The sequence below is a fragment of the Crinia signifera genome, chromosome 2 (genome assembly GCF_055691185.1).
Source record: "Crinia signifera chromosome 2, ASM5569118v1, whole genome shotgun sequence".
In the NCBI taxonomy this organism is placed as follows: Eukaryota; Metazoa; Chordata; class Amphibia; order Anura; family Myobatrachidae; genus Crinia; species Crinia signifera.
This window is the reverse complement of record NC_139218.1, coordinates 261,099,977-261,114,139: the sequence shown is the minus strand read 5'-3', so window position 1 is coordinate 261,114,139 and position 14,163 is coordinate 261,099,977. Positions and strand designations below refer to the sequence as shown.

General features: G+C 38.1%; 2 pseudogenes; one reads left to right on the top strand and one right to left on the bottom strand.

Annotated features, from left to right (window-relative positions):
- Positions 1-5,428: 5,428 nt before the first annotated feature.
- LOC146061937 (5S ribosomal RNA) lies at positions 5,429-5,548 on the bottom strand (annotated as a pseudogene).
- A 524-nt stretch (positions 5,549-6,072) lies between these two features.
- On the top strand, positions 6,073-6,192 carry LOC146061936 (5S ribosomal RNA; annotated as a pseudogene).
- Positions 6,193-14,163: the final 7,971 nt, after the last annotated feature.

The following is a 14,163-nucleotide window of genomic DNA, read 5'->3' as shown; positions in this document are numbered from 1 at the left end:
TGAGAATTAATAAGAATGGCCATCATGGTTTCAATACATACAGTACTAACCATGAAGATTGCATGTTATTTGAATACCAGAATGTATGCTGAAGATTGGGAGATGCTTCATGTTTTGATCCTTATACATCTAATGCAAGTGGTTGCCTATGTGGTAGTAGTGGTCACTGATTCAAGAAATTAAATATGATTTATATGGCTTTCCTTTACCTCTGATCATAAGCATTTCTTACCTTTTTATACAAAGGGTCTAATTTTGAGACAGACTTTAAGTGGCATCATGACCACAGCATCCAGATTTACTACTTTATGCCAAAGAGGGGATGCAGACATCTATATTATTATAGCCAGTGCTATTTATTAGCAGCAACTCAGTTCCTGAACATCTAATTAAATATGACATCACAGGAACTGACAATTTACTTTCCATAAGATAAGTTTTATTTTAAAGTCACCTGTGAGTGCCTCTGTTTCTAAATACAATATATACATCTATCTCTCCCTCCCTTTCTCTAATATATATATATATATATATATATATATATATATATACATATATATATATATATATATATATATATATATATATATATATGTATATATATATATATATATATATATATATATATATATATATATAATTTAATTGATCCACCCCAGACCTGCAGTTCCTGGACCTATTTTTCCAGAAAAATAGTACTGATGATAGCCATGGCTTTTACTGTTTTATCGTACAAGTCATCATCATAAGATCCATCTGAAACAGACGTCCTGTATTTATCCACAAATCTCCTATCTCAGATAAGTTCAGTGTGTCCACATAATTACCACCCAGTTGATACCCAGAAGTCCCAATTTTAGGGCCTTAGAGAAGTGGCCATGCCGAGAGCAAAGCATCATCTCATAGCCTCCATCAAGTTACAAATGCATGGTACAGCACTTGCATTACATAATCAATTTTCATATGCTTTCATCAGCAGATTCACAGTCTGCTGTTAATTGCTGCATTGTTGCTGAATCCACTTTTGCACAGAATCCACCAATACTCAACAGAATCCAATAGCTCACAGCAAAATGGAAACATTATAAATGTTATTTAAGTATTATTAAAATGCATAAGTGCATAAATATCAGTTGGCAATCAACATTTTGAAGACTTTTTTGCTAATATGATGGTTTGAAGTCTACATAATACACATACAGTAGTTGGTCATGAACACTGTATTCATGGATTTAGAACAAACCCCACCAAGTGGTTACCAAAACCTCCTGCAGACAATTTTTGCCCCTCCATGTCAGCTTCTGCCCTTCATGCAGGCTTCACAAAAAATGTGTCCTAAATGCCTCATACACCTCTGAGATTGTAGTGTAACGCCTTTTTCTTTCTATTTTGCATTCACAAAATAGATTCAGCAAAATGCCATTAAAGGGGGAGTATTTTTAAAGGTCAACACCTCTGAGCTGATGAAAGGAAAGGGAAGTGAGTTCAAAATGTAACACAGAAAAAATAAACAATCATCAACTATTGTGTAGTCTATAAAATTTGTGTATCAATAATTGTAATGACTCTGGACATTGTAAATAGCAGAGATTAGATGTCTGTGCTGGAAAGATTTTCTGGTGATATTACTGTAACAATACTGTACATATATCATCTCTAAGGAAAAATAAAAGTAAAACCTCTGTTATTAATAAGACATTTTGATAGTACTAGACAATCACCATTTGCTGTCATGACAATGTAAATGAAAAAAAAAAAAATTGGCAGAATTCCTGACATATATGTGAAGGGTTTTACAGACATTGGCTTAGAATCTGAATTTTAATCATAATTAGTATTTTTTTATTATTATTTTATTCATACAAAGGAACAGCGATTATCATAATGCCAACTGCAGACGTTTCACCTCATTCATCAACAAAGATGTAGACTTTGCCAATATACAGTGGGAGGAACAGGTTGGTCTTGCTGTATAGTGTGGGAGAGCTGTCTCAACAGAGGCTGTTCATGCTGATGCTTACAGGACTGCCATTCCAAACACCATCAATGTTACAGCCTCCAGGTCTTATGCTGTTGATATCTTTTAAGATTATGACTACAGCAAAATGAAGGGATGCTCATCTTGGGACATCTTAGTCAACAAAGAGAACAATGTGGCTTTCATTATTGAAGGAATCTGTTATGATGCAGTAAATCAGTTTGAGAAAAAATCTGACGAAGAAATTTTCAAATTTTCTGGAAAATCTTAGAAAACATCAAATTCACTGTGTAATAATGCAAAACACTATTGTTTGTTTAAATTAAATTTGATTACTGCTATTAATGCCCTTATGGAACACATGGGTGTGATTAAGATGATAGTTACCTCTCTTATGCTGTTTTCACTTCCCACATCCCATTCTCCCTCTAGCTGACAGGATGGATGGGTCTCAAGCTGTCCAGCTTTTGTTTAAAAAACAGGATATGTCTCAGCCAAGCAGTAAACTAAAATAGTTACTCTATGCAAATTTAGTACAGCTAAAGCTAAGAACAGATGAAGCTATGCCTAATGGATATTCTTAGCTCTTTCTTATGAGTTTGGTGAACATTATCTTGAATTTGGCCCGATGCATCAATGAATTAATTTCCTCCATTATAATTTATCTTGGCTATTACCTACAAGATATCTCCTTTACTATCAGATGTATTAAGCCTGGTAAAGTTAAAATGCACCAGCCAATCAGCTTTTAACAGTCATTTTACAAACACAGCTGGCTATCTGGTGTGTTATCACCTTCCCTTTTATTACCATTTATCACTTTACTAGGCCTAATACATCTGCCCTAGGGGGTGTGAGTGGCAAACTTACCTTAAGGAATTTCATGTGTCCTCCTTGCCTGTGCCACTGCACTAATCAGCAGTGCACATCCACAGTCAGGAATAGAAGGAGGACAGTACAATGCATATGGTATCATGACATCACAAAGCTGGATAAGAGGGGAACCAGGCCATCTGTGAAGAAGAGCACACCACTGGATCAAAGGGGAACCAGGCCACTCATGAAGAGGAGCACACAGAACGGAGAATCCCTCTCTGGATCAGACAGGATTCAAGCCACACATGAAGAGGAACAGCAGCTACAACAATGATGCAGGAGACACAGGGAGGATGCTGTAGACACATAGTAGGGATGGTGTTGAAGTAACACAGGCAAGCGAGAAGGGTGTTGAGGTTAGAGCAACACAGGCAAGGATGATGTTGGAGACATATGGGAAGAGGGAAGAGAAAAAGGCATGGATAAAGCTAGAGGTACACTGGGGGGGGTGATTCAATAGCCAACTGGTTTGCAAACATTAGTTAGGGAGAGAATGCTCAATATATATGAGTGTTTAGAGACACAGGATTTCTGATGCCGGCTTTGATAAATACTGTGCTATAGGTGATAGGTAAACCTTAAAACTTCAGATGTAGCTTTGAACCTTAGCAAGTTAAATACAGTGCAATTAGGGATAAGTATATTGATAAAGGGCCTAATTGCCCTAAGCGTCGATTAACACACTGCATGGTTTCTTAATTTTTCAACGCATCATTTGCAAAGCCTCACGAGTGCCATCCAGCAAGCTACATATATATATATATATATGTATATATATATATAAATATGTGTATATATATATATATATATATATATATATATGTGTGTATATATATATGTGTGTATATATATATATATATATATATATATTACAATGGGTTGGATAGAGGTAAGCGACAATAAATACCTGTATATTGCACGAAAAGCTTTTTATAATAAAAAAGTTTTATTTAACATATAGAAAAGTGCACAATAGCACTAAAAAATGGAGCACAGACAAAAGTACAATTAATATAGAAAAAACACCAAAGTAAAAAAATGCGAATTATTTTAAAAAAGGCCTACATATGATGTCGCTAAAAATGGGGAGGTAAAAATATTTTAGGAGGTTTAAAAGTAAAGGACTTATCTTAGTAGAGGAGTCAGCAGGCAGTACCCAACGCGTTTCGTCTAGGAGACTTCTTCAAGGGGTGAGGGAGAGATGTGTCTAGGGCTCTATTTATACCCAGTATGCCTAATGCACCTGGTTATGAGGTCACATCCTGTGGGATGTGTCCTCCGTTTTTACCTACAAGGTTTTATACATATTTTTCCTCTATAGGTAGGATGGTTAAGGGGCTTAATGTTAGCTGACTTCTATTGCTAAAGAAACGCAGGAAAAACACCATTAAGAGATGAGAAAACAATACATTTATAAGCAGGGGATGCGCGTCCCCACTTCCGGTTTGCGGACGTCACTTCCGCCCCGCTTCCTGTATACGTGTAGTTCAGTTTAGATAGGACGACTTCCGCCCTTCCTAGGCGGAAGTATCGCGCTGCCACACTTCCGTTTTGTAGCGCTTTGCGGGGGTTGGCTGTGGCGGCTGTCCATCATATTCAGGATTGCGATTTCAAGCTGACTTGGCTCTAGCATAATTTTTGACTCTGTTCGGCGGCCATTTTGTCTGGGACCTTTGTGGACTTTTATATTGAGAACGGCCATCTTTGTGGATCCCAGTGCATAAATTGGAACTTGCTTGTATTTATTTCATGACGATTTCGTGCGGAACATGGGGATATAAAATACATTATATTAGTATTTGCACATTTGCATGTTTATACGTGTTAACCACGTGACAGTAATAATAAATATATATCTACAGTGAGTTTTAAAAAATTTATATCAGATATAGCAGCAATAATCAAATGGGATGAAAAATATATATATATATATATATATATATATATATATATATATTTTGGGATGAACATTATAATAATTCTTGAGGTAGAGAGTTGTATGTCAGTACAAAACGAACTAGCAGCATAATTTTTTAGTAGCAGCATAATTATTATGAGATAAAAAACAAAGGTGAACTCTGTATAGCAGTACAGATAATAAAGATTATAATAATGAAAAGAGAAAGAAGGACAGGTTAAATACATAAATAGTGTATATACTATAGTGATGCAGCATAATTTTTTAGTAGCAGCATAATTATTATGAGATAAAAAACAAAGGTGAACTCTGTATAGCAGTACAGATAATAAAGATTATAATAATGAAAAGAGAAAGAAGGACAGGTTAAATACATAAATAGTGTATATACTATAGTGATGAGGCATATATAAGTGGAAAAATAATTTTTATTTTTATTTGGTGTAAGTGACATGGTGGTTATAGTAATTACAATAAGTGTCTATATAGGACTTTTGCTAACATATATTTGAGGCGAAAGGTGGTTAGGTGATAGGTGACAGACAGACAGATGAGGTTTGTAGAGAGTAAATGAGAGGGTGAATGTGTCCAAGGGTGTGTGAACTGAGCTTTGGTATTTTTTGAGGTTGTCCTTTTCACGAGGTTGTTTGCGTTTTTCATTACAGAACCTGTTCTTCTCAGGTAGTCTCCTGTCCCGATACTGGACAGGCCCAAACACTGCTTGGCTGCCAAGATCGGACGAGATTGGGCATTGCCAGTGTGGTATGACTGTAATGTTTTTCTTCTTCCTCTCGGACCTGAATACCTCTGGGACCCGAGTACCTATTTGCTCAGAAAGTGTGTATGAATAAAGGGGATACAAGGAGATAAACATAAGAAGAAGAGAGATTAAGGGGGAGGGGGGGAGGGGTGAGGAGGTGCATTTATGTGGAAAACATAGGGAGATCGGGTTCCTCTCGCAGGAGGGTTACAGGACCTTTACAGGAACGGAGCGATTTCATATCCCTCATTTAAACCACTCGGATGTAGTGTCTGGAGTTGGAACAACTACATCCGAGTGGTTTAAATGAGGGATATGAAATCGCTCCGTTCCTGTAAAGGTCCTGTAACCCTCCTGCGAGAGGAACCCGATCTCCCTATGTTTTCCACATAAATGCACCTCCTCACCCCTCCCCCCCTCCCCCTTAATCTCTCTTCTTCTTATGTTTATCTCCTTGTATCCCCTTTATTCATACACACTTTCTGAGCAAATAGGTACTCGGGTCCCAGAGGTATTCAGGTCCGAGAGGAAGAAGAAAAACATTACAGTCATACCACACTGGCAATGCCCAATCTCGTCCGATCTTGGCAGCCAAGCAGTGTTTGGGCCTGTCCAGTATCGGGACAGGAGACTACCTGAGAAGAACAGGTTCTGTAATGAAAAACGCAAACAACCTCGTGAAAAGGACAACCTCAAAAAATACCAAAGCTCAGTTCACACACCCTTGGACACATTCACCCTCTCATTTACTCTCTACAAACCTCATCTGTCTGTCTGTCACCTATCACCTAACCACCTTTCGCCTCAAATATATGTTAGCAAAAGTCCTATATAGACACTTATTGTAATTACTATAACCACCATGTCACTTACACCAAATAAAAATAAAAATTATTTTTCCACTTATATATGCCTCATCACTATAGTATATACACTATTTATGTATTTAACCTGTCCTTCTTTCTCTTTTCATTATTATAATCTTTATTATCTGTACTGCTATACAGAGTTCACCTTTGTTTTTTATCTCATAATAATTATGCTGCTACTAAAAAATTATGCTGCATCACTATAGTATATACACTATTTATGTATTTAACCTGTCCTTCTTTCTCTTTTCATTATTATAATCTTTATTATCTGTACTGCTATACAGAGTTCACCTTTGTTTTTTATCTCATAATAATTATGCTGCTACTAAAAAATTATGCTGCTAGTTCGTTTTGTACTGACATACAACTCTCTACCTCAAGAATTATTATAATGTTCATCCCAAAATATATATATATATATATATATATATATATATATATTTTTCATCCCATTTGATTATTGCTGCTATATCTGATATAAATTTTTTAAAACTCACTGTAGATATATATTTATTATTACTGTCACGTGGTTAACACGTATAAACATGCAAATGTGCAAATACTAATATAATGTATTTTATATCCCCATGTTCCGCACGAAATCGTCATGAAATAAATACAAGCAAGTTCCAATTTATGCACTGGGATCCACAAAGATGGCCGTTCTCAATATAAAAGTCCACAAAGGTCCCAGACAAAATGGCCGCCGAACAGAGTCAAAAATTATGCTAGAGCCAAGTCAGCTTGAAATCGCAATCCTGAATATGATGGACAGCCGCCACAGCCAACCCCCGCAAAGCGCTACAAAACGGAAGTGTGGCAGCGCGATACTTCCGCCTAGGAAGGGCGGAAGTCGTCCTATCTAAACTGAACTACACGTATACAGGAAGCGGGGCGGAAGTGACGTCCGCAAACCGGAAGTGGGGACGCGCATCCCCTGCTTATAAATGTATTGTTTTCTCATCTCTTAATGGTGTTTTTCCTGCGTTTCTTTAGCAATAGAAGTCAGCTAACATTAAGCCCCTTAACCATCCTACCTATAGAGGAAAAATATGTATAAAACCTTGTAGGTAAAAACGGAGGACACATCCCACAGGATGTGACCTCATAACCAGGTGCATTAGGCATACTGGGTATAAATAGAGCCCTAGACACATCTCTCCCTCACCCCTTGAAGAAGTCTCCTAGACGAAACGCGTTGGGTACTGCCTGCTGACTCCTCTACTAAGATAAGTCCTTTACTTTTAAACCTCCTAAAATATTTTTACCTCCCCATTTTTAGCGACATCATATGTAGGCCTTTTTTAAAATAATTCGCATTTTTTTACTTTGGTGTTTTTTCTATATTAATTGTACTTTTGTCTGTGCTCCATTTTTTAGTGCTATTGTGCACTTTTCTATATGTTAAATAAAACTTTTTTATTATAAAAAGCTTTTCGTGCAATATACAGGTATTTATTGTCGCTTACCTCTATCCAACCCATTGTAATTGTTTTCTGTGACACCCCTCACCAAGGTGCCCATTTTTAGAGGCTAGCTGACATCCCTTTTCTATAAAAGGGTACCAGTATACATTAATTTCTTACCAGATTATCTGTACAGTCTAAAGTACACAAGTGGCGCCATACATCCTTTCTTTCCCTCCCCATATATATATATATATATAAAGACTCCTCCAACAAAAAGATGTCACTCCGGGTCTTAGCAGGTGTAAAGCAGTTTATTTACTGTGCCTACGGCATTTCGGGATTAACCCGTCTTCAAAACATAATCCTGAAACGCCGTAGGCACAGTAAAAAAACTGCTTTACACCTGCTAAGACCCGGAGTGACATATTTTTGTTGGAGGAGTCTATGTGGTGGGACGGAGTTCCCTCTGGAGGGGCACCCGGGCGCAGATCAATGTGCAGTTGGAGAGGGGTAGTTCCGGACCATGGACAGTATATATATATATATATATAGCGTGTAGCGGCCCGCACTCGCTCCTATAGGTGGATGGCCCTGGGTGCCCGTCCTGACATTGAGTACAAGAAGAAAAGAAGACTGGCACTCCAAGGTCTTTTCAAAGCATGTATTAGAAAAACATGGCATAAACCACCAACGTTTTGGGGCAGCACCCCTTTGTCAATTTGTAGGTGAGAACCGTTCTCACCTACACCTTGACAAATGGGCGCTGCCCCGAAATGTTGGTGGTTTATGCCATGTTTTTCTAATACACACTTTAAAAAGACCTTGGAGTGCCAGTCTTCTTTTCTTCTTTTATCTATCTATCTATCTATCTATCTATCTATCTATCTATCTATATATATATATATATATATATATATATATATATATATATATAGCGTGGATTGATCAGGCATCACTCAAGGATTTTTCAATTTGCAAACAAAAAGTGTTTATTCCTCCTACATATTTTGGGCTATTGCCCGTCCTCAGGGATCAAACTTACACACACAGTGATTGAAATATATAGCAGTGTTCTACAAAAAAGCACACACCCCTTCCCGATGCAATTTCCTGTAATCAAGCACTTACCTGCGGTCACCTCGCCAGGCTCTTTCCCGCCGTCATCCCCTCACCATGCTTACACAGGAGACGCCGAGTCCAGGGACACCTTCACTTCCGGCCTCCCCTCTGACCTGCCGCCTGCGTTCCACATAGTGATATGAACTTCCGGGTTCCAAGCCTCGCTCTTGGTGCCGCTGTCAATGCATTGCACAAGAAAAATATCTAAAAAACACACAAAAAATGCATAAATATACACTTTTAAATACTTATAAAAGCTAGTGCACAATAAGAGGCTTGATACAAGCCATGTAAGAGGTCTATAAGAGACCAGTATAATTAGCGTGAAATACATAGGAAAAAAACATATTAAACATACAGGATTTAAAAACAGTTCAGGGGTTAGATCATGTTACTGTATATTACTAAATCACTGTTTATATTTTAACTTATAATAAACCCCTTGAGTGGTTCCCAGCTTGCCTAAAGGAATATATCAATAAATACCATATTTTAAGTCCAGAAGTTGTGTCTGCCATCAAACTGTTAGCGACAGACTACACCCCCTGGATTATATCCATAAAATATTACATAAAATTTTGCATACCATGCTGCTCGTTCAATCCTCTAGGTGCTATGGTGTCAAGCCTAAAAATCCACCTTGCTTCGGCCTGCAGGAGCATCCTACACCTATTGCCCCCTCTAATACTAGGGGGGATATGATCCACAATTTTAGCTCTGATGTTGGCAATACTATGTTTCCTCAGAATACAGTGTCTTGCCACTGGTTGGTCACTATTGCCAGAGCTCAAGGCCTGTCTAATGGCATAACGATGATTCGCCATTCGTTCTTTAAATTGGCATTCTGTCTTGCCCATATAGTACAATCCACATGGGCAAGACAGAACTTATACAACGAACCTGGTGGAGCAAGTTACTGGATGCTTAATCTGCAGCTTGCGGCCTGTGTGTGGGTGGCTTATGGTGTTCCCCACCAACATCGAGCTGCATGTAGTACACCCAACACACCTATAACAGCCCTTGGGCCTTGTTAAAAAATGGGCCGGAGCTGCTTTTTTATCCAGGTTAGTCACATCAACTTTTACCAAAAGATCCGCCAAGTTTTTACCTTTTTTGTATGCGGGCATAATACTGGATCCCTGCAAACTTTTCAGATCTTTATCTGTGGCAACCATAGGCCAGAGCTTTTTGACATGTTTTGTTATTTCTTTACTACCATCCGCATGCTTTGTTACCCAGGGAATGCGTTTTTCTAGTAGCTTGTCTTTTTTAGTTGCTGCATGTAATAATTCATTTCTAGGCATGTTAAGCACTTTTTGTTTGATTTTGACTAACTCTTCACATTTGTACCCTCTCTGTTCAAATTTGGCCTGCATATGGTCCAGATCAATTTTTACCTGTTCTTCTTCGCTAGTTATCCTCCTCACCCGCAACATTTGGGAGTAGGGGAGGCCATAGCGTAGTGATCTGGGATGGCAGCTTTCCTGCCTCAATATTGTGTTGCGGTCTGTTTCTTTTACAAACAAGGACGTATTGATCTTACTGTTTTTTATACTGATCTTTACATCTAGATAGTTAATGGCCTCCCTACTTAGATTATAAGTGAGTTTAGCTGGGCACTCGCTGTTGTTGTGAACATCCAAAATGGCCACTAACTCCTCCTCACTGCCCATCCAAAAGATGAGCAGGTCGTCTATGTATCGAATATATAATAATACCATCTCAACATATGACGTCTGGTCGATGAGTTTTTGATCTATGGTGTCCATGTATGTATTGGCGTACGATGGGGTCACATTGGACCCCATCACCACGCCCTGTCGCTGCCTGTACATTTGACCATTACAATAGAAAAAAAATCCTATTTAATATCAGCTCCAGGAGATCCAGAAAAAAGCTTTTATCTGGGCCCTGGTATGCTGGGCTAGATCCAATGAGATTTTTAACTGCCTGCATCCCTTCTTGATGTGGGATGCAGGTGTATAACCCGACAACATCAACACTACGCATGATAACATTTGTTGGTAAATCCCCCAAAGTTTCAAGTTTCTCCAACAACATATTAGTGTTCTTAAGATAAGAACGGGTTAATTGTACACATGGGTTAAGGAGTGCATCAAGATAAGTAGATATTGGTTGATAGAGAGACCCCCTGGCAGAGATAATAGGTCTGCCAGGAGGCCTCTCCATCTTTTTATGCACTTTCGGCAGCGTGTAGAACATGGGGATTATGGGAAAGTCTGTTACAAGTGCCATGCCCAACTCCTTAGAAATTATCATATTGGTAACTGCAGACTGCACCAAATTATCTAGCTCACATTTTTTACAGTCCTGTCGGATCTGATTGCAGGAGCTCGTAGACAACAGTGTCCATCAATTGTCGCTGACATTCCTGCAAATAGTCTGGCAGATCCTGCACTACCGCAGAACCCCCTTTATCTGCTTTCCGGATAATGAGATCCGTTCTATTCTGTAAATCTTGCAAAGCACTCTTTTCCATTTTAGATAAATTTGCAATGAATCTGGGGTCCAATTTATGGTTATCCCCTGTTGCTTCCATACGGGAAAAGGTCTTAATAGAAGGGTTGGTCACCTGTGGATCAAATTTTGATCGGGGCTGTAACTTACGTAATTAGGTGGGAATGTCCTCACTCCTTGGTTGGTTGGCAGGTTTATCATGGAAGAACTCTTTAAGCCGTAAAGCTCGACTAAATTTATAGCAGTCCACCCTCCACTCAAATTTATTTGGAAGATGGCTTGGGATGAAGGTGAGTCCTTTTGACAAGACCGATATCTCCTGATCGCTAAGAGGTGTCTTTGACAGGTTGAATACAAGGTCTTTTACTGCCTTTGCGGCCTGTTTTGCCTCTTGGTCTGCCCACTGCGCCGCATCCACCTCCTTCTCCTGCTGCAGGTTTCAGACCCGTTCGGGTTGTTATGCCTGTACTGTTTTTAAATCCTGTATGTTTAATATGTTTTTTTCCTATGTATTTCACGCTAATTATACTGGTCTCTTATAGACCTCTTACATGGCTTGTATCAAGCCACTTATTGTGCACTAGTTTTTATAAGTATTTAAAAGTGTATATTTATGCATTTTTTTGTGTGTTTTTTAGATATTTTTCTTGTGCAATGCACTGACAGCGGCACCGAGAGCGAGGCTTGGAACCCAGAAGTCCATATCACTATGTGGAACGCAGGGGGCAGGTCAGAGTGGGAGGCCGGAAGTGAAGGTGTCCCTGGAATCGGCGTCTCCTGTGTAAGCATGGTGAGGGGATGATGGCGGGAAAGAGCCTGGCGAGGTGACCGCAGGTAAGTGCTTGATTACAGGAAATTGCATCGGGAGGAGGTGTGTGCTTTTTTGTAGAACACTGCTATATATTTCAATCACTGTATGTGTAAGTTTGATCCCTGAGGACGGGCAATAGCCCGAAACATGTCGGAGGAATAAACACTTTTTGTTTGCAAATTGAAAAATCCTTGAGTGCGGCCTGATCAATCCACGCTGTACAGGGACGATCCAGTCCAGAGAGGAAGGCACCAGGTGGTATACTATTGTCGACAGCGGAGTGCCAGGCACGATTGGAGCTATATATATATATATATATATATATATATATATATATATGTACCATATATATATATATATATATGTACCATATATACTCGAGTATAAGCCTACTTTTTCAGAACATTTTTTATGCTGAAAAAGCCCCCCTCGGCTTATACTCGAGTGAGGGTCCCACTTGAGTCAATAATTTTTTTATATCGAGTATATACGGTGTAGATATATATATATATATATATACACACACGCACACACAATCAAGTCATACAATACATTTTGAAAGATAATAACTGACCATGTCTGGCTATGACTTATGTCTTACTGGGGAGAAAGGAAATTCTTGACATTTGTTAAGGCATTTCTTAGCCTAAACTAAGCAAATCTGTAGAATTTATATTGTGATATACTGTAAAAAGCTTTAACAGTATTGATTGTGTCTATGTAGGAATCAATATGAAGCTTTCTGTGCACTATAACTGTTAATGCCTTTCTGTACTACAATCTCATTGTAGTGTGTTGACTACCTCTATTTACAGAATCTATGTTAAAATTGACTGTGCACTGTTTAAGGGTTCAAGGTTAGATGTAATTACATAATTTAGTCATTTTGCCTCTTCTTTAAATGTTGTTGGTCTGAGGATCATTCTTTGCCTCCGTGTGACAAAGAGCTGCTAGTGCTTTGGATTCAGAAGCTGTCAGCCTCATAACAACTCAATGCACAATCATAGGACAAAGGTTAACTAACTGGTTACGGAGCTGCAAATAAACCATTTTCTCTTGAAGAGAATAGAAGGAGAATTGTGAGCCAGAATGACATTTTCAATAAACATAATTTAATTTCATAAATTAAATCAGCAGCATTTCAATGTTTTGTACTGTGTTTCAACTTTGAGTTACCTTCTGGGCCTCCATCTGTCTATATGTAAGTGTTATTAGTAGTTCTTCCCATGAGTTAAATATGATAGAATTATCATATGTAGTTGTGATAGCACTTCCCTCTGTAGATCTTTCAAAAGTAAAACACAAAACATATTTTAGTACACTGCATTTCTATCTATAAATACCATTATTTCAATTCTGCTCTGATTATATTTCTGATTCATTAATTCACATATGTGAAAAATCTCATAGATGATTTTTTCACAAACAGACATGTAATTATTCTTAAAACATACTTATAAATGCACAGTATTTTTCTATATTTAGCATATTTATGTTTTAATAATAAAAAAATTGTTTTACTTAAATTTATATATATATATATATATATATATATATAGAGGTAGAGGTGTAGGCCTGGCACTCCTCCAGCAGCATACGTGACCCAGGTGCCTTCCGGAACAGAAGTACAGAATGGTGGAAAGACAACAGCGGCACTCTGGGAATTTTTTGAAAAAATATTTTTTCAGCAAAAAAGCTTCCAACGTTTTGGGGTATATGACACCCCTTTGTCAAGGTTAAATGTGCAAATATATATATATATATATAGGGTGAGCAGGTGTGGCACTCGGTTCTCTCATGAATCAAAAAAGAAATGGAAGCAATGTCTAGGCGGCGGGCGCTATTTTCCCTGTCAGAAATAGTGCCTGTAATTCAATATCTCAATTGTCTCATTTAACTTTTAGGAAGGAAAAATACATAAATAAATGTACAGTATCAAACA